The 27,532-nt window shown below is 39.7% G+C and overlaps 1 protein-coding gene across 6 annotated transcripts in view; it reads left to right on the forward strand.

Moving 5' to 3' along the window:
* The first annotated feature begins 16,529 nt into the window (after positions 1-16,529).
* Positions 16,530-27,532, forward strand: part of bma (SCY1-like protein bma) — a 98,707-nt gene continuing 87,704 nt past the window's right edge. For all 6 annotated transcript variants that reach the window (XR_016323400.1, XM_089729060.1, XM_028177258.2 and 3 more), the window contains exon 1: positions 16,530-16,700. The gene's annotated coding sequence lies outside the window, so the exon portion shown is untranslated. The remainder of the gene's footprint in view (positions 16,701-27,532) is intronic.

Consider the following 27,532-nt stretch of genomic DNA (forward strand, 5'->3'; position numbering starts at 1 on the left):
AATTAGTCTTCAAATTCATACGTACAAATTCGTTTACGTCAGACTGTAATATGCTAATTTAATTCCCTAAAGACCCGAGGAGGTGATCCCACAGTAACTTTTAATAAGCATAGTTACAAACGATCAACTTCGTGATACGAATTGAAGTGAATTTGATCAGATTCTATGTCGTCAGAAACGACCGACATTCATACTTGAAAAAAATTATCGATAATTATCAAGGTGAAACTGAATATTGAGGCAGTTATTCAGTTTCAGTTTTAATTTCTTCACAAGGTTATGTGTGCAGATTGTGACTTGTGATACGAATGCATGTCTGCATGTGTATTTCATAATGATATCGTAATCGTGATATCATTATTGCAGAATTATGAAAAATAATTTACATTCACGGAAAAATCACTAGAGTAGACAGTCTCGATTGTTTTTAAAAGAATACTATTCAGAATCAGAAGAAAGAATCATTCGAAACGAAACGTATTATGCGTGTACGTGAAAACTTGATATACACGACTTTCACGAAAACCTATTTTTCAGATTTGCATTTAAACGACAAAGAGTTTAATAAGTATATATTTTTAATTTTTCAATCTAAAACAAAACAATAAAACGGGTATTTCCTTTGCTTCCCTTAAACAACATACACACGTATTATAACGGTATAGTATAACGTCGAGTTCTTGAAATCTTATTGATTTACGTCATTGTGTATAGCTAAACTCATTAGTTCTGTTGAATAGGATCTCCCTTCATTCCGTTCAAGTAATGCGAGAGCCTTTTCTTCGAGTTCCAAAGATATGATGAAGATAATAAACGAGACATGTCTTCGTAGGTTAAAGCAGGAAGACGTGGGCATAGTAACTTTTTAACTAAATCTCGATATCTCTCCATTTTAATTTATAACTCTGCCTATTCCTGCCGTGAAGCAGTAATGCATTTCGGTTTGAAGGGTGGGGCCGTTGTGACTATACTTGAGACCTTAAAACTCATATCTCAAGGTGGGTGGCGCATTTACGTCGTAGATGTCTATGAGCTCCAGTAACCACTTAACACCAGGCGGGCTGTCAGCTCATCCACCTATCTAAGCAATAAAAAATAATAATAAAAAAGGTAAACAAATAAACATTGATAAAGCTAAGGAGTCCTTCCCATAGGTGTAAACACAGCAATTTTTTCCACGCGAAATATGAAAACCAATATGGAACCAATGGAATTTATCTGAATTTCTATAAATTATTTTTTAAAAACTTAAATTTAAATTTAGTTGCTTATTTGTGATTTATTTGACGTTCCTTAAGTTTGTTTAAATTATTTAAATGTTGCTTAGACAAATCAACGACCTCACCACGGCTTACCTAGTATTATCTATTACTACCTGGGCTCATATATATACAAACAAAGTACGCCGCAATCCTCCATGAAACACGAGATCGAGGTATCATACTTGAAGCTGGAACGCATGACGGCTTTAAAACGGAATTAGACAAGATGCATAAGACGATTGCATAACACGTCCTTGCACAAAGAATATTTGTATTGAAAATGAAAACTGAGAATTTATTTCAAATCATTTTTCACAGTAGAACTGTATCAGGTAGAAAAAGAAATTGGGTTCTACATTGTTTTATATTCTCTTACAAATGGATCTGCTTAAGGAATTCTAAGCATTATCATATGTGGGCTTTGTGCGGTCGTCTGTTCAATGTTGCTTATTATAATCTATTCCCTTGTCAATAGATTATTAATAAGCAGCATTCAACATCGATTTATTGATTTTCTCCAATCACGCTTGCTACCACTGCAGTATATATGTATTTTGGAGTTATATTCAGATGTGTCGTCTCTCTACGGAATGATTAGGCTACTCCAATTAACGTTCGATACACGGCTTTCAGTGAACTAACGACCAAATGGATTTTAGTTTCGAGATTTACCTGATCCATTATCAGGAAAGGTAACTAACTATACGTACAGAAATAGTGATATGACTTGTCTACACTAGGCTGGACAGAATTGATATAGTCGAAATCTGATTTTGGAGGTTAGGAGGATTTTTTATTTTTTTTATTGCTTTGATGGGTGGACGAGCTCACAGCCCAACTGATGTTAAGTGGTTACTGGAGCCCATAGACATCCACAATGTAAATGCGCCACTCACCTCGAGATATAAGTTCTAAGGTCTCAGTATAGTTACAACGGCTACCCCACCCTTCGAACCGAAACGCATTACTGCTTTACGGCGGAAATAGGCGGTGTGGTGGTACCTACCCGTGTGGACTCCCAAGAGGTCCTACCACCAGTAATTACGCAAATTATAATTTTGCGGGTTTCATTTTTATTACACGTTTTTTTTTTTTTTTTTTTATTGCTTAGATGGATGGACGAGCTCACAGCCCACCTGGTGTTAAGTGGTTACTGGAGCCCATTGACATCTACAACGTAAATGCGCCACCCACCTCGAGATATAAGTTCTAAGATCTCAGGTATAGTTACAACGGCTACCGCACCCTTCGAACCGAAACGCATTACTGCTTCACGGCGGAAATAGGCGGGGTGGTGGTACCTACCCGTGCGGACTCCCAAGAGGTCCTACCACCAGTGATTACGCAAATTATAACCATGTTATTCCTTCACCGTGGAAGTCAATCGTTAACATTTTTTGAGTACGTATTTCATTAGAAAAATTGGTACCCGCCTGCGGGATTCGAACACCAGTGCATCGCTTCATACGAATGCACCGGACGTCTTATCCTTAAAGCCACGACGACCAGCTCGAGCCCTGTTAGAAGATTAGGAGTACTTAGGAGGCCCCCCTTTGGCAATCAGATCGGGACAACCGGTGCGGCAAATACCGCGCGGTGTGGAATATCTGGTAACGCCTGTCGGGCTGATGACTTGTTTGGTCGGGCGTTCTTAGGCCATCCGCTTGGTTGCAGTGTTAAGCGGGGTCGCCTTTCTTACCACTCCCGGGTTCAGTCATTTAGAGAGCCTTTCAATCCACTTTTTTGTTTTCGATGAGTTCAACTACGGCAAGGGTTTCTCACATATCTGGTACACTCTGGGTGTTGTAGGTGACTTGGCCCCGGGCAAAAAAAATCGACGTCTGTTTCCTACTGTCATTGAGTTCATGGATAAATTCGACCACACTTTTATCTTTTGTGGTGAATTGTATTAAATCACTGCTGTATTAATATCGTGTGCAAATATGCCAGACTTCAAATCCTTCAAACAGTACAAGTACAAATGTTTCTAAAATTTATTAGTAAATGCATACCCCGCAGACGTTCAAGTACCTCTGTCTAATGATAAAACGGATAAAAAAAGAGTAATTACGGGTAGATTGAAATATTGGGTGCTCACAGATGCAGATACCTATGTCCTTCTTATTTCTACGTCATGCAATTTATTTAAAAGATGGGACAGCCTTTATCAAATTTATGTAATTAGGACTTCGACGTCATGTGTCAAGGAAATTGGTAAACCATTTTGAAATTCCATCCAAAAAAGTTCCATTGTCATTTAAGACCAGATCGCTCTGATTTTGTTTGCCAATTTGAAGCAACAAAATATACTACGTAAAGATTAAAACACTAACTGTTAAGAGGAAGCCGATTTATGTAGTAAGTGTAAGATTCAGAAAATCCTAGGTTTCAGTTCTGACTTCTGACTGACTGAGTCAGGCAGAACTTTATGGACTCTGTTAATATTTAACGTGTTATTTCCACTGTAACTGACGTGTAATATAGTCCCGTGATCCCCTGATAGCGCTTGCAATAAATAGCGCCGCAACACCGGGAACTTTTAAAATGAAAATCGTGGAAAAAAACCCTCAAAATAGTGTTTATAATGTAGATTGCGTGTGAAAGTTTAAAGCAATCAGATAACTGAGTTGAGTAAGTGAATGAATGGATGGATTTCGAACTTTGAACTATGGCCTTGAACTATAATTGTCTATAACATTCAACGTCAGACAAATAAAATCGATTTCGAATTTCAATTTGGCCTAGTAGCTGATTATTTACGAAGATCAATGAATAGTCTTAAACTACTTTCGAGCTATAGGGCTCACAAAGCCTGAGAGTGATTTACGGAAAAGGCAACAGATCTAATTGTTCAGTATTACATTTTCATTAGAAAAAAATTTGAGAATTTTTTACAATATGAAACATTACAAATGTACTAGTTGAATGGTCTCACTTTCTTGCAAGAACTGGGAGCTCTTAAGGATAAATTATATTTAATTACATAATACATATAATTAAATATAACTTTGAAAGCACATGAACTTGTATAAATGAGCGCATGTGCCAGTTTAGACTATAGACCCTATGACTATGACGCGTGTGCGTGAATAATCTACGCGTTTTGTATATACTTGACTGGTGGTAGTACCTCTTGTGAGTCCGCACGGGTAGGTACTACCACCCCGACAAATTCTGCCGTGAAGCAGTAATGCGTTTCGGTTTGAAAGGCGGGGCAACCGTTGTAACTATACTGAGGCTTTAGAACTTATATCTCAAGGTGGGTTTATTTATGGGTGGGGTAAACTATCGGGCATTTTATGTCTAGTTTATATGAAATGTTTCCTGAATTTGTAAGTTGCGTCAATTAACATAAGATTCGGAATTAAGAGAACAAATAAATGAAATAAAAGAAAATGTACGTTTCTCTGTATACTGTGCTTTAGTTCTGGTATTTATATAAATCGATTACTTTATTTAAATGTAAAAGATAAAGAAGCCTTTATTAACAACCTTAATTCATATTTAGGTACTTTTTTTTTTCTTTTCATTTGACATCGGTTAAGATTGTTTTGCTTTCACATAGGCCTCCCCCAAATCCTGCCATAAGTTCCGGTCGTGGCATTTCCTCTTCCACGTAGAGCCTGCAACGGCCTTTATATCGTCTACCCACCTTTGGAACGGTCGTCCTTTTAATCTTTTCCCCTCTCGAGGGTACCATTCAGTTACTAATTTAGCCTATTTTTCTGTTTTGCTTCTATTTAAATGTATGTAGGTTTAAATGCAATTTACTGTGGAGCGGTATCGATTCGATGAATTTTTCTAAGCGTATTTTAAGCCTTCATTTGAAGCCGACGTGATGTCAGGTACAGCTACCTAGATAGCTGTCACTTCAATAGGATTTAGCTTTTTCCTTTCGTAAGCTGTAAATTGCTTTAAGGTTGAATGTTTGTATAAGTTTAATATTCTTATAATTAAATTATAAGATAGTATGTTTGAAAGTATGACTTCATTTTAATTTTAATTAAACCGATTATAAGTTCCGATTACTCGTATTTATGAGAACAGTGGTCATGGATACTGACTACTAAAAGAACGACCAAACATAAATACCATTATTTTCTTTTCATTGTCCTCGATGACACATGCTTTGGCTTGCTATAAGTCAAAAGAAGATAGACCTTGCCACTTTAATTTAGATTCTCTTCTTAACCGGAGAAAACTAATGGGGGGTATATTTCTGTACAAATTAATCCATGGAATAACCGACACACCTAATCTCTTAACCCAGATAAAAATATCAGCCCCTAAGTACCTACCAAGAACGAAGAAATATAAACCGTTTATAAGAAAGCCTGCTCGTTTGAATCTAGGTGCTTACTCTACCTTAAACAGAATCCTTTGGGACTACAATAATGTCCAGGGTAGCACGAATCTGCCATGAACTTTTGTCAATTGTTCAATGTTTTGTATTGATGATCACTTTGTTGGTGCAACTTAATAAATAAATAAAACTGAAATATTAACTTAGCATATTGTAAATTATTAGCTCTGATAACTACTTAGCAGCAAGTGAGTTGTGAGTTCGATCACCCGTCTAAGCCATAATAAAATACTTACGAGTGAATGACCGATAATGCTTTTGACAGCTTTTAATGCTTTTGCTATTACGTAACAAAAAAAAACAAATGTGTGCAGTATCACAAATATTTTTTTTAAGCTTTCTAAAAACTTTTTTTTATTAAAAAGTAACATCGATACGCTATGGTATTGGTAAGCTAATCTGTTACATAAATTAACAAAAAAAATAATGGTATTTATCGTCGTATTTATTTTTACCACTTTCCATGTTTTCCAAATGATCTACATAGAATATGTTCTTTTCGGACCGAAGTTCCTTATGGGACGATGCGGGGGGTACCCTAACCGGGAAAAAACGTCTGTAACGTAAGATTTTTATTATTTATGTATAGTCTTAGTATGATGGCTATAGTGTCTAATGTATAGTCTACCTGATGACGGTTATTAATATTATTCACATAAATAGCTGTTTCCTTATATATTATTATTATATATTTTTTATAAATCATTGTGAATAAAATAAAGTTGATAACTTTGTAAAGATTTTTTTTTATCAATAAAAAATCATAATAAAAAATGTATACCCGAATAATTATTTTCTTTATACCTCCAATAGAACTTAAAATTAATATTTTTATAATATGGAACTTCGTTCCTATCCGGTATCCCACGACACCACACATCTTTTTTTATATTTCAAGGTAAATCAGATCCGCTTCCGAGTCCGGGAGAATGAGTGAAAACATCGATCGAGTGAAAACAGTATTTATCAGTATTTCATTCTTTGGATAGGTAGTTTAAGTATTGTTAGTATATAATGATTTAGATAAAGATAGTCTAAGAACAAATTTTAATGATTTAATGTATATAATGATATGATAGAATACGAGAAATGGTGTAGCATATAACGCGTTGTACATACAAAAGCAACGATTTGAAAAACCATTTATTCATTGTGGTAAGACAACTAAATATTTTGTTACGGGCTGGCAAAATTCCCTTCTAAAAAATTTATATCAGAATAAAGTGGAAGTTTTGTTAGTGAAATTGTAACTTACTAGCGACCCGCCCTCGCTTCGCTTCGGAAACATTAAAACACACATGAAACCAAAAAAAAAAAAAAAAATTAAAAAAAGTAGCCTATGTTCATCAGGGACAATGTCGGCTTCTAATGGAAAATGAATTTTTCAAATCGGTCCAGTAGTTTCGGAGCCTATTCGAAACAAACAAACAAACAAATCTTTCCTCTTTATAATATTAGTATAGATGAATAATGTACGTTGCGTTTTATTTTTATTGAATGAGATCAAGTGTTCACATTTTCGTTTCACTAATAACCAACGAGCCGTGAATTATTTAATTACGAGCTTTCCAACAGAGATACGTGCTTGCGATGGGTGTCAGTTAGCTGTCTGCAAGCGTTGCATGCAATTAATCTAGAGCGTAATGCCTCGTTGTATTGTGGTATTCAGTTTTCATGGCTTTTATGGTAATAGTGTATTGTAAGCTCCTACCTTTGTGCTACTTATTTATGCTGCGGAGCAGTCTTGCGTTTCGGAAAGAGAGTGGGATAGTTATGATTTTGTTAGTTTGTTGTATGATGTGTTTGTATGATTTTGTTTGATAGTTATGATGTATTTTCACCATACTCCGACGGCCCCAAAAACGCCTCATAACTAGTAATTACGCAATCATTTTACATGTTACATTTTAGTATTCGACGTTAACCCTCAATTGTGGAAGTTGTTAGTGAGCACTTTTCTACTTCTACTTTTCTACTTCTACTTTTCTAGTTCTACTTTTCTACTTTACTATTTTCAAAAAATATACTTTCTGGCAGGATTTTGAAGCTAGATTAGGTGAAAGTTGAAACTATTTCATATAGTTTTAATTCATTATTTTAAGTCCATAAAAGTAAATAAAAATCGTGTTTTGAAACGAGCCATTTTATTTTCGGTTTTCCGTTCACTGTTTTCTTCTTGTTTTTTAGACATACATATAATATTTTATTTTCCTTTTAGTGTTATCATTATAGGAGATACTGATATAAAAAAATAAATCGTATTGAAGATAATTACATTTATAATAAATGCTTTCGATTCATGTCAAATGTTTTTCGACTATAGCCGCTCGATAATACCTAGTCAGGTCATAAATTCTGTCACATGTTTAATGTAAAATAATTGAAACAAGTTTATTCATTATGTAACCATTCATATACCAATAGGAACTTAACAAAACATATATTCTTATGACACTAAAGTTTATTCAAAATGACCTCCGTGATTTTGAATACAGGCCTTCAATCTGCGCGGCCAGTCGTCTATCGCAGCACGAACGAGGTCCATGTCAATATCGGCGGCTGCCTTAATCAAGGATGTCTTGAGTGACTCCAAATTGGGATGAAGCTTTGAGCATGCCTTTTCCTCCAAGTGTTGCCATATCTTGTAATCTAACGGATTCAAATCTGGACTGGAGGAGGGCCAGTCTTCGTGCCGGATGAAGTCGATTTCACGCGCCGCCAGCCAGTCTTGTGTGCTCTTCGCTCTATGAGCTGGCGCCGAATCTTGTGGGAATACCCAGTGCCTGTTATTGAACATGGTATGAGAAACAGGTTCCACAAGATTCGTCAGGATTGTATTTTGATACACAACTGCATTCGTTTTTACACCTTTCTCACAAAAATGTACCTCTGTTAACCCAATAAGAAACTCCCAACCATACCATGAGCGAGGATACCACGAGCGAAGAAAATGACCTCGTTGGACACGCGGAATACGGTTGCTCGCTTCTTCACTACTGTGTGCGTACACCTTATCATTTTGTTTGTTGTAGCTCTCTTCTACGGTAAAATTTTTTTCATCCGAAAAAAGAATTTCCCGATATTTTTTTCCCGCGTACCGCTTCAACAAAGCGCGGCATCTCTTCAGTCTCAGGTCCATTAGACGAGCATTCAAACGATGTCCTGTTTTTCTTCGATATGCCCGAAGCCCTAAGTCTTCATTTAACACCCTTTTCACCGTGGTTCTGCTTAACCCCATCTGAAGGGCCAACAGTTTCTGCTTACGATTGGGATTTCTTTTAATTCGCGTCGTCACAGCTTTTATCACTGCTGGAGTCCTAACAGACCGAGGGCGACCACTTCTTGACCTGTCATCTACACGTCTTCATTGTATCGTTTGATGGTACGATAAACGAATCTTTTTGGTTATATTCAAATTTTTCAGTATGTTAAAAATTTGAATTGGCGCGTAACCGCAACGATGCAACGCAATAACTGCAACACGGTCTGCTTTAAGCGTCCACTCCATATTTAAAAATGAGTAAAATTCTAAAAGTATACATTTTTATTTTCATGAACAATTCGAAATTCGAATTCAATAAACTTTTTTGTGGCCAGCATTCTAAAAGAAAAGTTTTTACTGTGTGACAATACTTATGACCTGACTAGTTATTTATGAACTCAGATAATGAATTATTAGTTCAAAATGACTAATTGAATTATTATTATGTTTTCCTACTTTTGACATTCTAGTTTATTTTGTAATGATATAACATTATACTGAAATACTAGTTTGTTCTTGCAATTTTGTCGTGAAACGCAACGCTCAGAGAAATTTAAGTTGTATTTTTATTTTTTATTGTTTTATTGCTAAAGTGGGTGGACGAGCTCACGGCCCACCTTATGTTAAGTGGTCACCGGAGCCTATAGACATCTGCAACTTAGATGCCGCCACCTGCCTTGAGATATTAGTTCTAAGGTGTCAGTTTTTACAATACAACAGCTGCCCCACCCTTAAAACAGAAAGGCATTACTGCTTCACGGCAGAAATAGGCAGGGTGGTGGTATGGTACCTACCCGTGCGGACTCACAAGACGTCCTACCGCCAGTAATTATGCAAATTAAGTTTGATTTTAAAGCAAACAGTAAAATTCTGAAATTTAAAACTTACTTAATTCAAGATCGTTGAAATAATTTAGCTCTCTGCGCGATTTACCTCTTACTAATTAACTTGCTTAGTCCTTTGTGCAAGTTGGTGCATTTCAAAATTCTTCTGAAAGAAAGTAAGCGTGTTTGGAACTACTTCTTATTAATTCTGCCAGTTAAAATAAGGCTTTGAATGAAATATAAGACGAAGCTTACCCCCATTTTAGAATTTCCTAATGAATTTATATTATGAAATAAATAGTAGACATATATCAAGTGGTTTTTTAACTTTGACCTAATAATCAAAGATGACCAATTTTTTTTTTATTTACTAAAGAACGCTTTATTGCACAGGGATAAAACGAAACCAATGATGCTTTTTCGATGTGTTTTTTTTTCAGAAATAAGTAATAACTTGTTTCTCGAAAAAATAACATCGAATCTTAACAATCAATAGGCACCTTTCATTAAAAATCGTGCTCTTCAGATTGAGTCTAATTAATTGCATTTATTAAATGCATACGCAGGGAATGCTGCGTGAAAAGTAAAACATTAAATTAGTGAAGTAACCACACCCTCTATTACGTTTATTTTAAATACCGAAACTAAAGTTTCAACATTTTAGCATGTATACGTTCACTATTTGTTATTATTGTGAAAAAACAAATGCTTAAATCATTATTATAATAACAAAAGAGACTGTTTAGTGAGCATGATTATCTTTTGTACAAAAATTCTGCTTTGAATGGCCGATTTCTTTTATTTTCACCTAATAAAACTCGGCCTGCTTTGCTGCTCGATCTTTGTTTTAAATTTGATTCGATTGCTATTAAGCTTACCACGATCACTTTTAGGCCATTCTGAAGATTTTCTGAATATTTAATCGAAGCCGATCTATCCATCCGCATCAGTGTCTCTATGGAACTATATATAACTAGTCGTCCACTCATATAGGCAAAAAAAAAAAAAAAACACATCTACTTTTATGCGTTTAGGTAGATCGTAAATGATATTAAAGTATAATTCGTTTCGCTAGAGGCTTTTAATATTATATAATAGTAAAGTTTCAACAATGATGAAACAATAAGCTTTGTATAGTATTGTCATGTTTTGTCCCATTGTATGGAAATAAATTTTGTTTATGAAAACGTTTGTTTTAGTAGTAGTTTGTTTAGTTTTAGTTTAGGGTTATGGTGTCGTATTTTAAATTGTTTATCTACACTATTTAAATCTGATGATTTTATGATTTTTTCCGGGTTTAAGCGGTCACTGAAGGCTGTAAACAACTTTTGCTTCACTTGCGTGAGCTATGAGGTCGGAGTTTTCGTTTATACTCGTATGGTTCCGAGCGATTCTTTTACCTATTAAAACGGAAATAGAATAACTATTTGGAATGGATCATAGAAATAGTGCTTATAGTGCTCATAGAAATAGTGCTTCAGTAACTAGACGTACAGGCTCAGGAGAGACCACTATACTATTTTATTTTCTCTTTCTTTCACTATACTGGTGGTAGGACCTCTTGTGAGTCCGCGCGGGTAGGTACCACCGCCCTGGCTATTTCTGCCGTGAAGCAGTAATGCTTTTCGGTTTGAAGGGTGGGGCAGCCGTTGTAACTATACTGAGATCTTAGAACTTATATCTCAAGGTGGGTGGCGCATTTACGTTGTAGATGTCCATGGGTTTCAGTAACCAATTAGCACCAGGTGGGCTGTGAGCTCGTCCACCCATCAAAGCAATAATAAAAAAAAAACTATATTATTTTCAATGAAAGTTACTTAAATTTGGTCAGAAAAAAAATATATTTTTTTATCAAGAATGAAAACGCGTTGTCGTTAAGTTAACATTATGTAATATGTACGTTACCACGGTATAAGATGCTGTCATGTGACTGACAATAACACCTCCTCTATTAGGAGTTCAAAGGCACGCCTACTTCTCACTTTAACGTTAACGTAATATAATTTGACAGCTTACTAAACTCGATGTGTGATGTTATGACTACGCGAATATTTATTGGCGTGACTATTTATAGAGGATGGGGGATGTGTTTTCATTTGGATAGTCGACTATTATTCTTTTCTTACACGTTCCTTCTTATAAATTACATAGTTTAAAGGATAAGACGTCCGGTGTATTCGTTGTTGCGATACTCCGGTGTTCGAATCCCGCAGGTGGGTACCAATTTTTCGAATGAAATACGTACTTAACAGATGTTCACGATTGACTTCCACGGTGAAGGAATAACATCGTGTAATAAAAATCAAACCCGCAAAATTATAATTTGCGTAATCACTGGTGGTAGGACCTCTTGTGAGTCTGCACGGGTAGGTACCACCGCCCTGCCTATTTCTGCCGTGAAGCAGTAATGCGTTTCGGTTTGAAGGGTGGGGTAGCCGTTGTAACTATACTGAGACCTTAGAACTTATATCTCAAGGTGGGTGGCGCATTTACGTTGTAGATGTCTATGGGCTCCAGTAACCACTTAACACCAGGTGGGCTGTGAGCTCGTCCACCCATCTAAGCAATAAAAAAAAAAAAAAAAGTTTGCGTTTAACAAAATTGTTATTGTGCTTAGTAAGAAATAAACGTGTATAAGATAAATAAAAAAAAGCGTTTTTTAAGCCAGCACGGGTAAATAAAACCACTCTTTCTCATCAACCGCGTTTCGACTTAGTTAGTCTGAGACGAAATACACTTACATTGGGATAATTATCCCGAATGGTTAATATTAATATGCTATCGTGGACAATTTCTTGCGTCTTTGGTTACAACAAATACATCGAACATTAATTAGATGTATATAAAGAAGTAAAAAAAAAAATTCAAAAGAACAACTTTACGGCCGTCTGGTGTAGTGGTAAGTGACATGGTCACTACACAGGGGGGTCGCGGGTTCGAATCCCGCCAAGGGAAGATATTTGAATGATAAATATAAATGCCTTTTCCAGGGTTATGGATGTCTATTAAATATATGTATGTGTAATAAAAATCTTACATTTATATCCGTTATCTGGCTAGGCGGGCTTCGGACAGCCTGCCGACCGAGAGGGCTGGTGGTCGTGGCGCCGACGATCGCTGGTCCGGCGTCCCGAGGGGGAGGGTGATGGGAGAGATGTGCTCCGCACTAAACGCTTCACTCTCCTCCCCTTGCCTTTTCATGAGTTCTGTCTCATGCGAGGGTTGGACGTTGGTTGTTGAGCGACAGGAGGTTTTAGACGGTTCGACTCCGACATGCCCCACCCTCCATCCCCAGTGGAGGGCGGGAGTCCGGCGATTTCCTCCTGACAAAAAAAAAAAAAACCTGTAACACAAGTTCTTTACTAACTTATCACGGGACCAGTTAACGTAGCGTGATTGTTAGTAAATATTTATTTATATTTATCTAAAAAGTTTCTTTATCGATTTCGAAATCAATGCGAATCTGTTCAATATTTTGATGTCATTAAGTTTCTATTCCAGAGAAGAAAAGGCTTATCTGACTCTTTTGTATGTGAAAACTTTTCAGTTTTAAATTTCAATTAATTTTTTGGGGCGCAGGTGGTATTATGTTTTTTTTTTTTTTTCGGCTAGAGGGCCGAACCTCCTAATAGGTCCCCGCGCAAAAGGGAAAAACAAAAAAAAAAACAAAAAAAAAGTGGTATTATGTTGTAAAGCTGCTAATCCTGCCCACGATCACCATAAAGTGATAAACATCAACGACTGTATTAGTCTGGAAATCGCAATTTGTCAATTCTTCATTACAAAAATATACAGATTGGTACTTTCACGGGTTCAGGCACCTTGCTTCAGAATACTAAGAAAACAACTTGCTGAATACAGACTGACACTGAATATTAAAATAATATCTGATATTGCATACATAGAAATATTGAAAGCTCATAATAATATCTATTAATCATTTATACAATTTGTTTTATTTCAGTAAAGGAGATATAAAGATATAGCCGCGCAAATACCAGTAAAAACTACATATATTAGCACAAAATGTAAATACCTGGCTGTGGATGGTTACTGCCGCTCTCAAAAGTTGTTAGTATCTGGTATTCATACAGTAAGACCAATCTCTATTAAGAATTAAAAAGTTAAAACTACAAAATTTTTACATCTTCACAAAAGGCCAATTTTAAAATTGTGTCTATTTCTCCGAAGCTTAATAGTGTCGGAAGCTGAAGCAATTTCTGGGGTTTTTTTTTTCAGTTTTAATAGCTTGTAGAGTCCTAAGTAAGCTGCGGTTTGAGTTTTTATTTTGGTAAATAAACTCGATGCGACTATGTCAGTGTTCAAATCCCGTAAGAAGGTACCAATTTTTAGATTGATATACATACTTAGCCATCATACACACTGTAAGAACTAGAAGATTGCACAAAGTGGGAATGAGTTGCTCGCTCCGGGCATTTCAATATTGCAACAATTGTTACGTTATAATAGTCATTGTAAAAATGAATATTTAAAGAACCTAACTTTAAAAAAAAAAATCTAATATTTAAAAAAAAAAGACATGCCCGCTGAGTTTCTTGCCAGGTCTTCTCAGGACGGAGGCTAGTTTTTGTGAATTGACGGTAGTTCTTTTTGACGTTCAACAAGTATGTACTTTCATTTAAGTTGAATAAAAAAATTTTTTATTTATTTATTTGATTTGATTTGATTTATTGTTTTCTACGTTCGACGAATGACATCAAGCTATTAAAATCAAAATCTTAAAAATGATAATTTTCGCAACTACCGTTTTTATAGTATAATAAATATACGTAATCAATTAAGTATTGTAGAACCGGACGGGTACCACCACCCTGTCTATTTCGATGACGTATTTCGGTATGGTTTGAGTCAGTATAAAACTCAGACCTTAGGGTGGGTAACGGTATTAGCATTACGATATCTATGAAATTCGACAACCACTTAACACCAGGTCTGTCAACTCGTTCACACCAATATGCAAAAAAAATAAGACGATACCTCCAACTGCGATTTCTAAAAATGCCAACTAAAGAATACTTAAAGATTTTATGTATAGTTTAATTAGAATGGTAACGCTATAAAAGCCATAAAGAAAGTGAAATACATATTACACACACATAAAACTTTTTTGTATCTCTAGATAGGTAGAACGATCTCATAATCGATTTGCTACCGGGTTATATTTTATGGTAATTTGAATACAGCCTTGAAATATCTTCGATGTCTCATTTGATTATTTAACGGCCCTTCGGCTCTACGGCCTGGCTGCTTAAGCTACAAATAGCCGGAAGGATATGGCCTAATTGTACTGTTTCACAATACGCCGTGTCACTAATAATTGGGCACGTTGTACACGTTTCATTTTATTCGAATTTTTTCCTTTATGTTTGGTGAAAACGTGTCATTACGCGTTTAAGAAAGAAAAAACAAGCTTTATACTCGGCTTAACTGTATACATAGGCTAATTTAGCTTTTACGCAGCATACGGGATTTAAACAAAAAAAGACTTTAAAGTATGATGAAAACTTTGATTTTGAGACGCATATTATTTTTGTCACAAAAAAAAAAGTACATTTCTAATATGAACATTTTTATTGATTATAATTCATTTATACACTGTGAAATACATTGAAAAAATTGCCATACGAAAGCTCTCTTACAGTTTGGTTGAAGAGATTATTAAGCGCGTATGGGTCACAATAACAATTCCGGCAGCTACCTTAAAGTTTGAGATTGAAGTTTCGATTGCATTAAAATAACGACTGTCCTTGTAAGCGGAACGCCCCGTTATTGATTCTTTCCCTAAGCTACTGGTACCGGTTGCTATTCTTTTGCAATTAAAAAAGACGGAATACCTTTTGGGCGTTAATTATCCCAATAACGTTTCGTAAATAATTAATTTGCGCACAATCTATAAATATGTGATATGAGTGCTATCTATACTAATATTATAAAGAGGAAAGATTTGTTTGTTTGTTTGTTTCGAATAGGCTCCGAAACTACTGGACCGATTTGAAAAATTCTTTTTCCATTAGAAGCCGACATTGTCCCTGATGAACATAGGCAATTTTTTTTTTTTTTTTTTTTTTTTTTTTTTTTTTTTTTTTTTTTTTTTTTTTTTTTCATATGTGTTTTAATGTTTCCGAAGCGAAGCGAGGGCGGATCGCTAGTTTATAATATATATGGGTGTAGATAATAAATCACGTTTACCGCCTATCGCCAATGTAATGTAAGTACTTCCGCGGGTGTAGTCTCCTGAAAACAGCTACGATCTTTACTGACGAAAACCGCTAATAGTCAAGTAACAAGTCGTGGAGTCGTGTGCCTTCGTAAACGAATACTTCTGAATATAGTAGTAGTGTTGTACTTCATTTTGTATTTTTGTAAATACGCATCAAGACACCTGTATTAAAATTAGATGATTCGAATGAGTTTCCTTAGATATGTAAAATATAATTTATTTTAATCTTCATTCCGTCTTATTTCATTCATGTTTACAAAACTGCTAGCTCCCATGTAATTATTTGAGTTTTAATTTGGACCGCACCAAGCGATTTTGGTAGCACTCGTAAGTAAGCACTCGTAACAATAATTTGATCCAATCAAATGAAAAAAAAGTGAAGTTGAAGATGAAACATGTTACGAATTAGAATAAAAAAATATGTATTATGTTTAATAACAGAATAAAATTGTCATGACCAGGAAAAGGCAGAAAATGGTAGGATCGTAGCTGTTCGCAGGGGTAGGTGCAGTGCGCGGGGTGGAGGCTATACCGGTGGTGAGGTCTGAGGGGAAGCTTCACTGTCTCTTGGCACGGCTCTGCGTGCGGACGTCCCAAGCCAAGAAACCTCAATCGCGAACACTCGCGCTAATAGCGCACATTTCTTTTACCCAAAAGTCTAAATACGGCCTCAAACTGACGGGAAGTATAACAAACTTCGTTCAAAAAATCAGCAATGTCGTTACAGATGTCCAGAAGGAAACTACTGGTAAGTTTTTCTTTTATTTTTGTTGTTATTTGGTCACAGGGCTAAAGTACTGGCAAGTAACCGAAGGAAGGGCGCGTAAAAGTTTGAGTGAGGCGCGGTTTACGGCGGGCGCGGCGCCGCAACAGGTAGGCCGATATTGAGCGAAAGATCGGCTCATTTTTACTTTTCACTTAAGCGACCCTGATCCTGGTCTCTTCCTGTGCTTGCCGTTTTCTTTCTTGAAAATAATGTTCTTATTGAGGTGTTTTATTTAATATCTCTCCGTCAAACTTGATCCCTGCTTATTTAAAGCAAAACATTAAACAAGAACAATAGACTGAACTAAAATTTACTAGGAGTATTTCTGATTTTTTTAATTGGGGCTTAGCAACCCCAAGTAGTATTTCGCGGATAAAATGAGACGAGGATAGCCTTGGGTCACCTATTGTCTCTAAAATTTATATCTCTTTTGTGTAAAACGAAAATAAAGCCCATTATATTTGAAGAAATAATTATCCTTGATGTACGGAAAAATATTGTGTGAGAGAAAAAACTTTTTATATAATTTGTTAATCTTTCCAAACTCTAATATATATTTTTATGTATTACAATTAATTGAAAAATACTTTAGACATTTTGAATTTAACAAATTATTTAATCATAATAGGGAACGTATAAGAATTTTAGCTCTTATTGAATTCTCTTACTATAATTTTTCTCGCAAAACATATTATGTCCGGCGGCAGAAGCTCGGACGGCATACTGTCATTTTAATAAGGGATCATTCATTTCTGTATATGTATTATATAGATTACTAATTAATAAAAAAAACTAAAAAAGTTAATTCATTACTTTACATGAATTTTTATTTAACTTTTAAATTCACTTCAATATATTGATTTATTTTGAATAGTTAAAAATTTATTAGTATATTCTGTCACAGTCATTGGAAAAATTAGGAATGAAAGCGCTTGATATTTTTCTCGTGGATTTTCTCATAATAATGATTTCATACAATCCTTGTCCTAGTTAAATCGGCATACGCATGGCAATTGATTTTTATTTATCTATCTAAATAGATACTATTACGGTGCGCTAGATATTTCTGGAAGTTAATACTAAAATATCTGAGCAAAATGAAAGGAAGTCTAGTAACAAGCTGTCCATCAATATGTTTTCATAACATGAATTTTACAATCAGGTTATAATCAAATGGACACATCGAACGGTTCAAAACGAACAATTATGTTACCAATTATAAAATAAATTTTTACCGAAATTTATATTAGAAAAAGGGGGAAAATTCAAGGGTTAAATTGCAATTGATGGAATAATATAAATTACGAAGAAATACGAATAGAAGACAAAATCATAATGATTTTAGACTTCATTGCGTGCATTTAAAAATAATTACAACTTTTATTATTATGAATGTAATCAATCTTTTTACGATTCAGCATACGTTTATATAATAATTCTTTGAGATTGGATATGGTGTAGACAATGAAATCATGGGATTATTTTCCTGCTGTTAACCAATATACGAGTTTCAACTTAGTACGTAAAACAGGTCTCGTTATAAGAAGTAGATTTTTTTAAAATAGATAGATCTATCTAGAAATCTACCTTCTTATGAGTTATTTATTCTTTTTATGTAGAAACCTTGACGTCTTAAGCTTATTTGTTCTCTTGGTGCAGTATTAAGATTTATTCGTCTTTTCTTGATGTTTTTTAATTTTATTTTTATTACTAAAGAGGTACCGGAGTCGATAGAAATAATAACAGTATTTCCGCAACACACTTTCAGCCTTAAAATCTACGTCTTAAATTGTAATATTTGCGGGTTTGTTTTTTATTACGCGATGTTGTTCCCTCATCTTTATTCCGCAGTTCATTAGAAAAATTTGTATCTGCGTGCGGGATTTGAACACCAGTACATACGCATCGCACCGTACAACGTACATACCAGGCGTTTTATCGATTAGGCCACAACGACTTCGACGACCATGATGGTGTCCCGTATTCTTTAAATATACTTACATAAGTTGATGTAGGATTTTTATTGATAGTAATATCAACGAATGATTTGTGGCACTTGAGTAGTTTCAAGAAAACGTTGTTTTTCATACAATTAGCGACAGTTATAGCGCACCGTAAACTTGTTTCGCAAGTTTTTGAAAAGCAGCATAACTCTTAGAATTATTAGAATTAGGTACTAGTTGTCATAAACAACCGTGACGATCTTCATGTATTACCGTAAAGTGTTCCAAGGATCTTACATTATGTGGTCTATCGGGCATCTTTTAGTCTTCCTAATTCCTATATTGGGGAGTCGCAGGACGTGTTGCGAGTTGCACGATTTGTTAACACTAAATGATTATCTCAGCGGCGGATATCTAGATTACGCAGACTCTACGTTACAAATAAAATGAAGTAAAGTAAATTGATTAGTACTGCAAAAAAAATATGCTTTTAGCCCTATAAGGCGCTATTAATTTTGATACAATATGGGGAATAGATATTGATTTTCTGTTTTTTTTACTTTACTTATTTTTATTTTATTTTTAAACTTAATCTGTGAATTAATTGTGCATTTAATAATACAAATGTCATACATCTATTCGCAGCATACATTCTCATTCACACAGTTAAAAGTGAATTTTCTTCGAAGTGAAAACATTCTGTTAAATTACCAAGCTAATTTTGTATGAAGTTCCTCACGTGGTCGATGGAGGGTACAACGAACATCACATTTTCCATCTATATGAGTTAACACTCTAACACCAGGGCTCTTTTAAAATATTCACGCACTCAATTACCTCCAAATGAGCCGAGCTGTAAAGCGACGGGGATGTTTCGTGAATGTGTCTTTTTATCTACCGCGTTTTAACGGTTTTGTTTATTGATGTTCCTTAAAATTCTTTTTAATTACTTTGTAATCTTAATGGTGAAGTACAGTTAGTTGACCTATTTATAAAATATGCAAAGAATACTTAAACGCTCTTCCGCTTGCGAATCGTTTTTTTTTTTTCCTACCTAAGCTGAGAGCCTTGAGAGGCTATATCAGCGTAACCCTAACTTTTGTAGGTGAGCTCACGGGGCTCAAACCTGATGACGTTGCTAACACGAACCCTAGCAAGAGTCGTGCTTCGCAGAATCTACCACCGGATCGGAAACGCGACCCACTGAGAAGATCCGGCGAGAAACTCAGTGGGCTGTGTCTGAGAGTTAATTTACTCGTCGAGCCCTTCGTCGCAAGCGACGGGTTCGACGAGAACGGTGACCGGTGCTTGAAGTACCTAGAAGCACCGTTAGTGGATCGGGAGGATCCGAGATGACGTGTTTTGGGCGACGTCGACTGCTTTCCATTCTGTCCGCAGGATCGGGAATGTAGTTACCGGCGGCCACGATGAGAGGGTTCTCATGTCGTGCCGCTTTATCGAAGTGGCGCATCGACGCCGGCTGCATATACTTACTGGTGGACTCTAAGTCCAGGTCGTCATGGAGGTCGACGTTCCTGACGAACCACGGGGCTCCGACGGCTATCCTGCAAAAACGGGATTGAATGACTTGGAATGATTTCAAGTGTATGCGGGCCGCGTGAGCGAACACTACACTTGCATAGGTCATGACGGGGCGTATGCAAGTTTTGTAGAGTGTCACCTTATTTCTAAGGGACATTTTACTTCGCCTACATATCATCGGGTAGTTTTTTTTTCATGTATACGAGGTATTACGCACCTGGTATTAAGCGGTTACTGGAGCCCATTGACAACACGAAGCGAGTGTCACAATCCGCCTTGAGAAATGAGGTCTCTAACACCTGAAATCGGAACGTACATCTGCTTCGGCATATTAATAGGCAGGGTGATGGTATTAAACCGAGCGGGCTTAAAAAACGCTCACAACTGGTAATTACGTAATATATAATTGTTGATTATATGTTGTTTTTATTAGACGATGTTTTTCATTATGGTAGTGATTCGTGGACATATGTAAAGTATGATTTCCTTACAAAAATTGGTTCCTGTCTGGGGTTTTTTAACAGAGGCACAGCCAGTCGCATAGCCCGATATGAGTAGAGCAAGCGTGTTTTCTTTGTGACTACGACGACTTTATGTTTAGTATTAACGAGCATTAGTATTAAATAATGGAGTCGTCGTGGCCTAAAGGATAAGACGTCCGGTGCATTCGTGTTGAAGTGATGCACCGGTGTTCGAATCCCACAGGCGGGTACCAATTTTTCTAATGAAATGCGTACTCAACAAATGTTCACGATTGACTTCCACGGTGAAGGAATAACATTGTGTAATAAAAATCAAACCCGCAAAATTGTAATTTGCGTAATTACTGGTGGTAGGACCTCTTGTGAGTCCGCGCGGGTGGATACCACCGCCCTGCCTCTTTCTGCCGTGAAGCAGTAATGCGCTTCGGCTTGAAAGGTGGGGGAGCAGTTGTACTTATACTTGAGACCTTAGAACTTATATCTCAAGGTGGGTGGCGCATTTACGTTCTAGATGTCTATGGGCTCCAGTAACCACTTAACACCAGGTGGGCTGTGAGCTCGTCCACCCATCTAAGCAATAAAATAAAAATAATCGAAATAGGCAGGTTTTTTACAAGAATGAAAATTCAGTTAAGTACTATTCTCTCCTCTACTTATAAGTGTTATCACTACAGAGTATACAACAAAGTCGCTTTCTCTGTCCCTATATCTGTCTGTCCCTATGTCATTCCGATTTGAGCAACCGACGCGCGTGGACGTGCTCATTGTTTTGTCGGAAGTGACTACCGGTGATAATAGATCATTGTTCGTGGCACATCTGTGGCCCAAGTGTTTCTCGGAATTTGTACCTGCGCCTAATTGCAAGGCATTGCCGCCCGGGAACTGTGCAGTGGTTCTATTCACTCTAATTCTATTCTATCTATTCTATTCACTAAAATTTCTAAAATTCCTAGAATCGCTTCGGCCAATTTAGTGTTACCGACGCAGGGGCCTCGCCGCAAGGCGAGCGCGTGTTTAAGTCCCGGGGCCGCCCCCCCCGGGCGAAAATCACGTAAAGATGGAGGAAAAACTTTTCATCGACTTCATTCGGGAAAAATATCCGTCAATCGCGCCCGAATTCGAAGCCTATAGGGCCTCATTTGGTAAATATTCTCCCCCCGCATCTCTCGCCGCCGTCGCCAAACATGCCTCGCAGGCATGCCTCGCGTGCCCCGCCGCCGGTCCGTGTTCAAGCGCACGTACGCACGCCGCCGCCGTAGCGTCTAACGCCCCCGCCCCCGCTACCCCCGCGCCCGCGTCAATCACGTCAGTTTCATCCGTCGCGACCTCAATAGCGTCTAGTTCAGGCTCCGATACCGAATCGGAGATGGACTTCGAGTCCGCGACTAGCCCTCAACCCGGAACCTCGGATGGGTTCCAAACTGTAACGCGCGGTAAAAAGCGTACTCGCGTCGTGGAGTCCCGGAGCTCCATGACGAAGCAAACCAAGTCCGCGACCGCCTCCCGACCGCAGGTAGTCGTAACGCCGGAGTCGGACTCCGCCCGCCGCGTAATCCCACCGCCGCGCCCAAAAACCGCGCCCGCGCCTAAAACAGTTGTCCCGCCCCCGCTGATACTCCAGGAGAAGTCAGCGTGGAATCGCGTATCCCAGGCCCTTCAGGCCAACAAAATTAATTATACCCATGCGCGTAACGTCGCGCATGGGATTCAGATTAAGGTCGCAACGCCGGGCGACCATAGGGCCCTCTCTGCTTACCTCCGAAAGGAGAACATAGGTTATCACACCTATGCTCTTCAGGAGGACCGCGAACTCCGCGTAGTGATACGTGGAGTCCCCAAGGAACTCGACATAGACTACGTAAAGGAGGATCTGATCGGTCAGTCCCTCCCAATAATTAGTGTGCACCGGATGCACAGCGGACGCGGCAGACAGCCGTACAATATGATTCTCGTCGCGCTAGAATCAACCCCGGAGGCAAAGAAAAGAATCTCATGTCTCAAAACGATATGCGGCCTCTCCGGGGTCACCATCGAAGCCCCCCATAAACGTGGTACTCCCGGGCAGTGCCACAGGTGCCAGCTCTATGGCCACTCAGCGCGTAATTGCCACGCGCGCCCCCGCTGCGTGAAATGCCTCGGCGATCACGCAACCACAGAATGTTCGCGTGTTAGGGAAACCGCGACGGAACCCCCAAGCTGTGTCCTATGCCTTAAGCAAGGGCACCCGGCAAACTACCGCGGATGTCCTAGAGCTCCGCGTAAACGCCCGAACCACCCAGCCCCCCGAACCGTCGACCCAAAGACTTCGGCGCCTTCAGTGCCGAAACCAGCCTTCGTACCGGCTGCGGTTCCCACCGTCTCGGCGTGGAAAAAACCGCTGCCGTATACGAAGGAGGGAACACAAAACGTACCCCAGCTCCCGCCTGCGACACGTCACGCGCCTCAGCCCCTGCTCGCACCTCGCCCCGCGCCCGCGTACCGCCCCCCGCAACCCTCAGTCGTCAACGACTTCGCGCTCGTGCGCGACTTCGTCACCGCGGTAAACTTTGACCGTCTGCGATCGTTCGCAGATGCTATCCGTAGGTCGGTAACCCCCGAACAGCGGCTCGCGGCCGCTTTCGATCACATGGACGTCTACGAGTCCGTGTCTCGCACGTTATAAAAATTCTTTACCGGTAATCAATGGCGCAAAAAGGTAGAGAAAAACCGTATTCCCTTACGTTAGCATTCTACAATGCTAACGGACTCGCGCGGCAACGCGATCAAATTTTCGAATTCCTCCGCGACAACCTAATAGATATTCTGTTAGTGCAGGAGACCTGCCTGAAGCCCTCGCGTCGTGACCCGAAAGTCGCGAATTACGTCATGGTTAGGAATGACAGACTCACCGCCTCCAAAGGCGGGACTGCCATTTACTATAGGCGGGCCCTGCACGTTGTCCCTCTCGATACTCCCTCGCTCTCACATATCGAGGCGTCAGTGTGCCGTATCTCGCTGACGGGACACCAGCCGATCGTCATCGCATCCGTTTATCTCCCCCCGGACAAGCCCCTCCTGAGCAGTGACATCGAGTCACTGTTCGGCATGGGAGACTCTGTCATCCTGGCAGGCGATTTAAATTGCCACCACACCAGGTGGAACTGCCATCGTACTAACGTCAACGGTAGGCGTCTCGACGCGTTTATAGACGACCTCACCTTCGAAGTAGTCGGCCCCCCAATTCCAACATGTTATCCGTATAACATCGCGCTCCGTCCGAGCACTATAGACCTGGCATTGCTTAGGAACGTAACTCTGCGCTTGCATTCCATCGAAGCACTGTCAGAGCTCGACTCAGACCACCGACCTGTCGTTATGCAGCTCGGTCGCCCTCACAACCAAGTTACTGTTACGAGGACCATGGTGGATTGGAATAAGCTGGGCACGTGCTTAGCCGAAGCCGCTCCGCCAATCCTCCCTTACGGCCCGGATTCGAATCTATCCCCCGAGGACACCGTCGAATCCATAAACATCATTACCGATCACATCTCTTCCGCGATCATTGGATCTTCTAAAGAAGTCGATGTGGAGGATAGCTTCCACCGCATTAGACTTTCCCCCGAACTTAGGAATCTCTTAAGAGTTAGGAACGCGGCAATCCGGGCCTACGATCGTCTTCCCACGCATTCAAACCGGATTCGGATGCGTCGTCTACAACGCGAAGTCCACTCCCGCCTAAGCGACGCCCGTAACGAAAATTGGCATAGTTATTTAGAACAACTCGCGCCCTCCCACCAAGCATACTGGCGACTAGCTAGGACTCTCAAATCCGAAACTACCGCTACTATGCCTCCCCTCGTACGCCCTTCAGGCCAACCACCGGCTTTCGATGACGATGACAAGGCTGAGCTGCTGGCCGATGCACTGCAAGAGCAGTGCACCACCAGCACTCAATACGCGGACCCCGAACACACCGAGTTAGTCGACAGGGAGGTCGAGCGCAGAGCTTCCCTACCGCCCTCGGACGCGTTACCCCCCATTACCACTGACGAAGTTAGAGAAGCGATCCACAACCTCCAACCTAAGAAGGCACCCGGCTCCGACGGCATCCGTAACCGCGCGCTTAAACTCTTACCAGTCCAACTGATAGCAATGTTGGCTACCATTTTAAATGCCGCTATGACGCACTGCATCTTTCCCGCGGTGTGGAAAGAAGCGGACGTTATCGGTATACATAAGCCGGGCAAACCGAAAAACGAAACCGCTAGTTACCGTCCGATTAGTCTCCTCCCGACGATAGGCAAAATTTACGAACGGCTCCTTCGGAAACGCCTCTGGGACTTCGTTACCGCGAATAAAATTCTAATAGACGAGCAGTTTGGATTCCGCGCTAAGCACTCGTGCGTACAACAAGTGCACCGCCTCACGGAGCACATCTTAATAGGGCTAAATAGGCGTAAACAAATCCCGACCGGCGCCCTCTTCTTCGATATCGCGAAGGCGTTCGACAAAGTCTGGCACAACGGTTTGATCTACAAACTGTACAACATGGGAGTGCCAGACAGACTCGTGCTCATCATACGAGACTTCTTGTCGAACCGTTTGTTTCGATATCGAGTAGAGGGAACTCGCTCTCGCCCCCGTCATCTGACTGCCGGAGTCCCGCAAGGCTCCGCGCTCTCCCCGTTATTATTTAGTTTGTATATCAATGATATACCCCGGTCTCCGGAGACCCATCTAGCGCTCTTCGCCGATGACACGGCTATCTACTACTCGTGTAGGAAGATGTCGTTGCTACATCGGCAACTCCAGATCGCAGTAGCCACCATGGGACAGTGGTTCCGGAAGTGGCGCATCGACATCAACCCCACGAAAAGCACAGCGGTGCTCTTCAAAAGGGGTCGCCCTCCGAATACCACTTCGAGCATCCCACTCCCTAATAGGCGCGCAAACACCTCCGCCGTTAGCCCAGTTACTCTCTTTGGCCAGCCCATACCGTGGGCCTCGCAGGTCAAATACCTAGGCGTCACCCTCGACAGAGGGATGACATTCCGTCCCCATATTAAAACGGTACGCGACCGTGCCGCCTTCATATTAGGACGTCTCTACCCTATGCTTTGCAAGCGAAGCAAACTGTCCCTCCGTAATAAGGTAACTCTCTACAAAACTTGCATACGCCCCGTTATGACGTATGCAAGCGTAGTGTTCGCTCACGCAGCCCGCACCAACTTGAAGCCCCTTCAGGTTATTCAATCCCGATTCTGCAGGATAGCCGTCGGAGCACCATGGTTCCTGAGGAACGTGGATCTCCACGATGACCTGGAGCTCGACTCTGTCAGTAAGTATCTACAGTCGGCATCATTGCGCCATTTCGAGAAGGCGGCACGACATGAGAACCCTCTTGTCGTGGCCGCTGGAAACTACATACCCGATCCTGTAGATCGAATGGTAAACAGTCGACGTCGCCCAAAGCACGTCATTACGGATCCTCCCGATCCATTAACGGTGTTTTTAGGCACCACAAGCACCGGTCACCGTCCTCGTCGAACCCGTCGCTTGCGACGAAGGGCTCGACGAGCGAATTAACCCCTAGACACAGCCCACTGAGTTTCTCGCCGGATCTTCTCAGTGGGTCGCGTTTCCGATCCGGTGGTAGATTCTGCGAAGCACTGCTCTTGCTAGGGTCAGTGTTAGCAACTCTCCGGTTTGAGCCCCGTGAGCTCACCTACACACATTAGGGTGAAGCTGAAATAGCCTCTCAAGGCTATCAGCATAGGTAGGAATAAAAAAAAAAAAAAAAAAACCCTATGTATGCTTAAATCTTTAAAACTACGCAACGGATTTTGATGCGGTTTTTTAATAGATAGAGCGATTGAAGAGGAAGGTTTATATGTATAATAGCATCCATTAAATAGTGGAGAAGTCAATAATAAATTACAGTTTCCGAAGCGAAGCGAGGGCGGGTCGCTAGTAAGCTTATAAACCGATTTTCTTTTTTTAAGTACTGACAAATGTGAATGAATATGCTTCGAATTCAATATTATTGTAACAGTTTCAGTTGTCCAGACAGTATTAATAATTATATTGATTGCTGTGGATGATAGACGACCAAGTGGCCTAACTAAACGTAAAAAGACACCGCCGCTTATAGATGCCGTAAATTACAGGGCAGCAAAGCCGCTGTCTACCTTAAAGTTATCAAGCTGACATTTGATATTAGATCAGTATAGGGAAGACTGCGACGACGCAACTTCAAGGAGTACAGAGAGATAGAACATATGCCCATTAAAGGTGTGATGCTAAGGTGATGCTAGTAAGGTGAAAGTTTTTACGCTTTTTTAGAAATAGTCTGAAATGGTTATAGGTGTAGCATTAACATCTGTCTTAGAGGAGCTCTAGTTATGTTTGAGAAGCTCCCACAGCCTGGGTGAAAAAATTATTACCACTAGATATGGGGAAGTGCGTGTTTTTTTTTAAACTTTTTTTTTCGCTAGTGAATAACTTGGATTTGAAGCTTTTTCCAGCTTCGCCAGCACAGGTAGGCAAGCTAGTGCTCAGCTAGAAACGTTGAATTTGCTAAGAGCTGCTGAGCTGAACGACACTTGACACCTCAAGGCCAGCTGCTTCGCGAATTTTACTACCGAATCATCATGAAGTCAACTCAGCGGCACATGTTTTAGGGATAAATCTAGCCCACTCGACTTATGGAGCCAAAACTCTCGTCTTACCGCACACTGTGTGAAGTGGTTCTCCGACAGAGAACTATCACATTAGGAGATGTTGGCGATGTAGCCTCCCGTCATCCACAGTCAAATTCGAAGCGAAGAGCTTAACCAAAAAATGAGCTTAATCTTTCGCACTGTTGACC

This window comes from Bombyx mandarina, chromosome 01 (genome assembly GCF_030267445.1).
Source record: "Bombyx mandarina strain Sakado chromosome 01, ASM3026744v2".
Lineage (NCBI taxonomy): Eukaryota > Metazoa > Arthropoda > Insecta > Lepidoptera > Bombycidae > Bombyx > Bombyx mandarina.